Below are 6,199 nucleotides of genomic sequence, written 5' to 3' on the forward strand. Positions count from 1 at the left end.
TTTCCATTGGACAGGTAGAGAAGAGGCTGAGAGAGAGGAGAGAAATATCCTGGCTTCTCCTCGCTTCCAGCCCTCCCATCTTTCCCTATGGCCTCCCACTTACTGACTCCAGCTGCAGCCAGTTGGCCAGGCAGTCAGAGAAATGTAGTTTGCAGGAGTCAGCTTCTTGCAGGGCTGAGCAAAGCGCAGGACGGGGATTGGATCTGAGACCAAACAGAGTGACTGGCAGGGGGCCTCTCCTGATTTCACAGCAGAAAGGAATGTGTCCTGGCTCTGAAAACCCAAAGCGTTCAATCCAGAAATTTCCTTCTGTACTTAACACTTTTTTATCGAATCGTTACCTATTTGCCTTTGTGCAGAACAGGTTCGCTGGTCTTTTCTTCTTTGGTCTGTAGGCTGTCTAGGTCTACTGGGAAGACACAAGAGTGAGTTAGTGTTCTCTTGTCATATTGCCTAACCCTGTGCTTTGCTCGATAAATATTTGTTAAGTGATGAATGATATTCAGTGCGTGTGCTCCTTCAGACTGAGGTGTGTCGTGGGGCCTCAGGGGGTATGCCAAGCCACAAGACAAACACCTTACAATGTCTTTGGAGAGTCCGTTTCGCAGTAGGGTAGGTAATTTTAAACATAATTTTTATATTAAAAACAACCAAAAAACGAAGCCAAATAAAATTTACATGCTTTTTTTAAAAAGATAAACTAAATTCATTTAAAAATAATATGCTCTTCATGTATTCATTGTGTTTGCTTGTTTGTTTGTTTTCAACAAATATTGGCTGAGCTTCTTCTATAAGCCAGGCACTGTTCTAGACAGACATGATGCCTGCCTTCAGAAATTTTACAGTATAGTGCAAGCATCAGCAACATCCCTTAGAGGACCCAAGAGCAAATGTTTTAGGCTTTGTGGGCCAAACATTCCTTGTCGCATGACTCAACTCAGGCATTGTAATAGAAAATCAGGGCAAGAGGAGGGCTGAATGGGAAGAAATCAGAGAGGGAGAGGAACCATGAGAGACTCTGGACTCCTAGAACCAAACTGAAGGCTACAGCAGGGAGGGGGGTGGGGGGATGGGGTAACCAAGAGCTGGACACTAAGGAGGGCACGTGTGGTGATGAGCACTGGGTGTTATAAGCAGCTAATGAATCATTGAACAATTCCACAAAAACTTATGATGTACCATATGCTGGCTAACTGAACATAATGGAAAAAAAAAAAAGAAAGAAAGAAAAACCTAACTCAAAAAAAAAAAAAAAAAAGGCAAAAGGAAAAGAAAAAAGAAAAGCAGCCATAGGCAGGAGAGAAACAAGTGGGTGCTTTGGGTTGCAATAAATCCAGATCACAAAATCAGGCAGCAGGCTGGATTTGGTTTGCTGACCCTGCCTAGTGGGGAAAACCGACACCAAATAATGTACGATACCACACTGTCAGAGAATTACATACTACAATATGCTCCGTGGGCAAACCCGGCAGAAGTCACTCCATCCAGGAACAGGACGGGCTCCAGGGACGTGCACCCTGGACAGTCTCGGGGGCCCACTCAGAAGGGACACTAGCTGGGTTTAATGCTCTCCTGTCATAGTCTGGAAATTCTTTATCATTTTATTTTTGAATTCGTGAAGTCAGAAGGAACAAGGGAGAGTAAGCAAGTATGGAGAGGCGCTATGCCAGGCGTTAGTGGACCCATGGGCCGACTCCAGCCTGCACGCACACCAGTGGGCAGTGCCAGCGGCTGGCCCCGTAGTCAGGTGACAGTGGGCACCCCTGCGGCCGGCAGGAGCCCTGGGGGTTGACAGCAACTGGGCAGTAGCTGCAGTACCCGATGCCACAGGTGGCGGCAGCGGTGGCAGCCGTGGGGGAGGGGCCGCCCTGGGATGCACCCCGGAAAACCGGCTTGCGGCTTGCGTGTCGGTCCCCAGAGCCGGTCCCTGGAGCACCTGCAAACATTAAGGGTCTTCTGGCACGCAGGTAGGCAAGTCTGTCAGCAAAGTATTACAGAATAAGTGTTTGCAATGACATTGTAATAATGGATATCCAGGAGTTATTAACATTGTTCAAAGAATTTAGAATTTCTAGCTTTGAAAACAGTTGGAGGATTGCAGACCAAATATCCATGGGCCAGGATATGGAAATTAATTTTAGAGCTGGTCCTAGTTGGGGCACCTGGGTGGCTCAGTGAGTTAAGCCTCTGCCTTTGGCTCAAATCATGATCTCAGGGTCCTGGGATTCAGCCCCAGGTCGGACTCTGCTCTGCAGGGAGCCTGCTTCCTCCTCTCTCTCTCTCCCTGCCTCTCTGCCTACTTGTGATATCTGTTGGTCAAATAAATAAATAGGATCTTTAAAAAATAAAAATTTTAAAAATAAAGATGGTCCTAGTCAACAGAATAATAAAGTACTATCTTCATAGAAAGTCCCAACAATAACAATGAAGATAGTCTTAATTTTCCTTGGATTTGAAATCCAGTGATAGAATGCATAAGGGGACATTTTGAATTATATGAAAATCATGAAGCTGCTTTTGGTTTCTTGTATGTCCTCCACAAGCTGCAGGAATCGTCAGAGGAAATGGCAATATTAAAATTTTAAATTTGTATGTAAAAATCATATAATTAACAGGAGTTCAATAATATAATACTACTTGACTAGTGTTACTTATTATATTTATAATATTATAAATAATTTATTATTTATAAATAATATAAATTCACATATTAAATTCAGAACATAAAAGTGATTCGTATGAAGAGTTAACTCTTTTTAAAGAAAAACGGTTCCATAGTATCATTACCTCCAGATGTACTAAAACTCATATTTCAAAATAATTTATGAAAAATGTATCCCAGTGTTGTCACAGCCTATAAAATATGCTGCCCCAGCCATAGTCGCCTCTGTAGATCTGATTTCAACTATAGAAATTAAATTTATCAAAACGTTTTTGTGACCTTGCATTTACCAACGGCCACTAACATCACTTTTCATTGCATGAACTGAAAATGAAACTGCTGAACGTAAAAATGTTTACAACCTAATGAATGAATATGTAGGAAAACAAACCAGAAAAATCTTGATATCATATCAATCCATATTATTTTATTATAAAAAATTATGACATTAAAATATGTTTTAGCCACATTGTTACTCATATATCACTACTGTTTTTATTACATTTTATGAAAAATAAAATATTTTTAAAGAAAAGCTTTATATTTTACCTTTGTCCTTTCTTTCCTACTTTTGAAACAAGGGGCCTGTATTTTCATTCTGCACTGGGCCTCACAAAGGATGCGGTCAGCACTGTCCAGGCATCCAGGCACGCTTTCCTGGGGAAGCAGAAAGGCCCAAAAGTGAGAGGGAGCTTGTGGCACCAGACTGGAGTGTGGCCCCAGTACCAGCAGCATCACCGTCACCTGGGATCCTGTTAGATTTGCAGCCTCTTAAGCCCCAGCAAAAGACTCTGTGGGGGGACCACAGCAATCTGACTTTAAGCTCCCAGGGGATCCTGAAGTACCCCCAAGTTTGAGAACCACTGCTCTTGGGGACTGAGAGGAGTTCAGTGTGTGTGGGCTGGGAGTGTGCAAGGAGGCAGGACCAAGTCCTGAAGGCCATAAGGAGACAATGGAGCTTTGAAAGCAGGCGTTAAAAGCAAAGTCCTTACACAGGTCACAAGGCCCTCAAGGTTCTGTAGGTCCCACTGACATCCCCTTCCAGATCTTGTCTTCCACCACTGTCTACCTCAGCCATACAAAGCATCCTTAGACTTTCCATAAGGGAGAAATACACCTTTGCTGGGATAAATCATTGAGATTTCACGGCTTAGTTGTTACTGCACCTCAGCCTAGCCTAGCCTACCTAGCCTTACTACTAGAGTCATTACCAAGAAGCAGTGATCGGGAGCAAACTCAGAAAAAATGAATCTTCTGAGTAATTCTCTTATGAAGGAAGAGTATTTGGTAGTTGTAAGGAAGATCCCGTACCTTGTTCATAGCTATTAAGTATGTGAAAATGCTACCAGCATAACGTCCCGATGGTAAAATCCAGAAACCACGAGATGAATGCATAAAAGTAAACAGGAGGCAGAATCTACAAGTATGGGCTATGAATTAGTCTGTCTGCATTTGGAAACTCAGCTCTCCCACTTACCTTGAACAGGTTCATTAGCCCCTCTGGGCTTTGGCTTCCTCATAGGTAAAAAAGGATAATAGCATTAGCTACTTCACAGAATTGTTGAAGGGTTGGATGCTGTCAGGGGAGTCAAGTCCCGGGTTCTAAGTGCCTGACATGTACTAACTCCTTAAATCTTCAGAGCAGCTCACTGAGATAGGTACCATTTTATCCCCGTTTTATAGACAATGAAACATGCACAGAGAGATTAAGTTACTTGCCCAAGGCCACCCAGCTATGGAATAATGGAGCTGGGATTTGAACCCTCAGTCTGACCATAGGGGCAGGGATGAATCCTGAGCTGGCAGTCAGGCAGACTTGAGGCAAATCTCAGCCCCAACACCCACCAACCGACTTTGAGACAACAGCTTAACTTTCGGCAGTCATGATTTCCCTCACAGTAGGAAAAGATTAAAAATATACATATACTTAAAATCTACATTAGGGTGGGCCAGTTGGGATAATGTATATAAAGTACCCCCAACTCCCACCCACCTGGCCCAGAGTAGACACTCAGTAAATGTTCGCTGTTGTTGTAATGATAAAGTTCCGCATGGACACAGCCTGAGCATGTGTCTGGAATAGGGACATGATAAGGTGGTACATTTGGTCTTTGTCTTCTGCTCCCCACTGGAGTTTATGGAAAGACCTATTTCAAAATCCCCACTCCACTAAGGACAACAAGGTAGGTGTGGGTGTTGGTGTTGGGGGTATGGGTCTGGGGGTAGGATACAGCCTCAGGTTTGTGTCTAACTGACCCCAAGGTAAAATATTATCCAGCTGCCGCCACCCCAGCTTAGAGACCTGTTTCTCCTGAGTGGCCACTGTTGGTTTTACCTGATCGAGCAAAGCAGCAGAAGATCCAGGCGAAACAGGCAGCCAAAAAAGCAGTATTTCCCAGGGAAATGACACTATGGAACAATCATAATTCATCAAGCATTTTAGGCCCTTCGGAAACGTTCCTGTTGTCCTGTGTCTTCAGCACTTCCTGTTTCTCTTTCGCTTCCACCTTTTCCTCCTTCACAACGTGTATTTCCCTTTTTTCCAATCTTTCTCCTTCCTTCTTCTTTACTACCCTCCTCCTTCCCTTCCCACCACCTCCCCCCCGCAACTGGTATGGTTTTCCCCTTGTGCTGAATGTTCCCTGAACTATGTCAGTGTACCCCCAAGTAAAATGTCACATTGAATAAATAAAAACACATGACGCCCAGGTCAATTTGAACTGCAGATAAACAGCTAGTAATATTTGGGGTATATTTACACCAAAAAAAAAAAAAATTGTTATCTTCCTGAAAGTTAAATTTATCTGGACATCTGATATCCTATCTGGCACCCTACCCCCAACTAACTGAAGCCCAGTGTGTTCCTAAAATAGCATGGGTCCTGTGAGCCAGTGGTTCTTGGAAATAAAAAAATGTTCCATACCTGCTCCATGATAAGCTTTGTAACTCATAATTGAAAAAAGGCGAGTAACCAATATTGCCTGAACACCCCAAACAAGAAAGAGGATTTCATCTCTTGCTTTTATATGCTGCTTACATTTTCAAGCTGTTCTTCTCAGGGCAGCTGACTTTCTTGGGGCATCCCCCAGCCCCGCCAGCCGCTGGGACACCCCAAAAGTTGGAAAAGGCTGTTGGTCAGAGAGCTCGGGTTGGGGGTGGATTGTCAAACTTCAGTAGGAATGTCAGGCCTCTGTTAAGGGAAAAGGTTACTTCTGCAGTGGGGGAGGGGGAGCGGGTGAACCACAGGGTTTTTCTTTCCACATCCCATCTTTGCCTCTTACCTGCCTCATCTTCAGAGTGACTGGGGGGCAGTGCTGGGAGGGGTGGGCAGAAAATCCTCTCCCTTTCTGAGGACCCTTTGGTTCCGTTTGGGAGCGAGGCTGACAGGAGGGGCGAGGGCCGCAGCTCCCCCAGAGGCTGAGGTCGGTCCCCTCTGACCATTCATACCCACCTCCCAGCCCTGTGGCCCTCCCGCCGGCTGGGGTCTAAACAAACACAGCGGGCGTGTGAAGGTCACGGAGTCGCAGGAGGCTGGCA

At 44.7% G+C, this 6,199-nt stretch overlaps 1 long non-coding RNA gene across 1 annotated transcript; it reads right to left on the reverse strand.

The window, feature by feature from the left end:
* Positions 1–358: 358 nt before the first annotated feature.
* Positions 359–5,208, reverse strand: LOC122891749. The gene is made up of 3 exons (XR_006381321.1): positions 4,998–5,208; positions 3,212–3,319; positions 359–409 (listed from the first exon to the last, which is right to left on the reverse strand). It is a non-coding gene; the product is annotated as an uncharacterized LOC122891749 (long non-coding RNA).
* Between the last annotated feature and the right edge of the window lie 991 nt (positions 5,209–6,199).

Source organism: Neovison vison, chromosome 12 (assembly GCF_020171115.1).
Source record: "Neovison vison isolate M4711 chromosome 12, ASM_NN_V1, whole genome shotgun sequence".
Taxonomy (NCBI): domain Eukaryota; kingdom Metazoa; phylum Chordata; class Mammalia; order Carnivora; family Mustelidae; genus Neogale; species Neogale vison.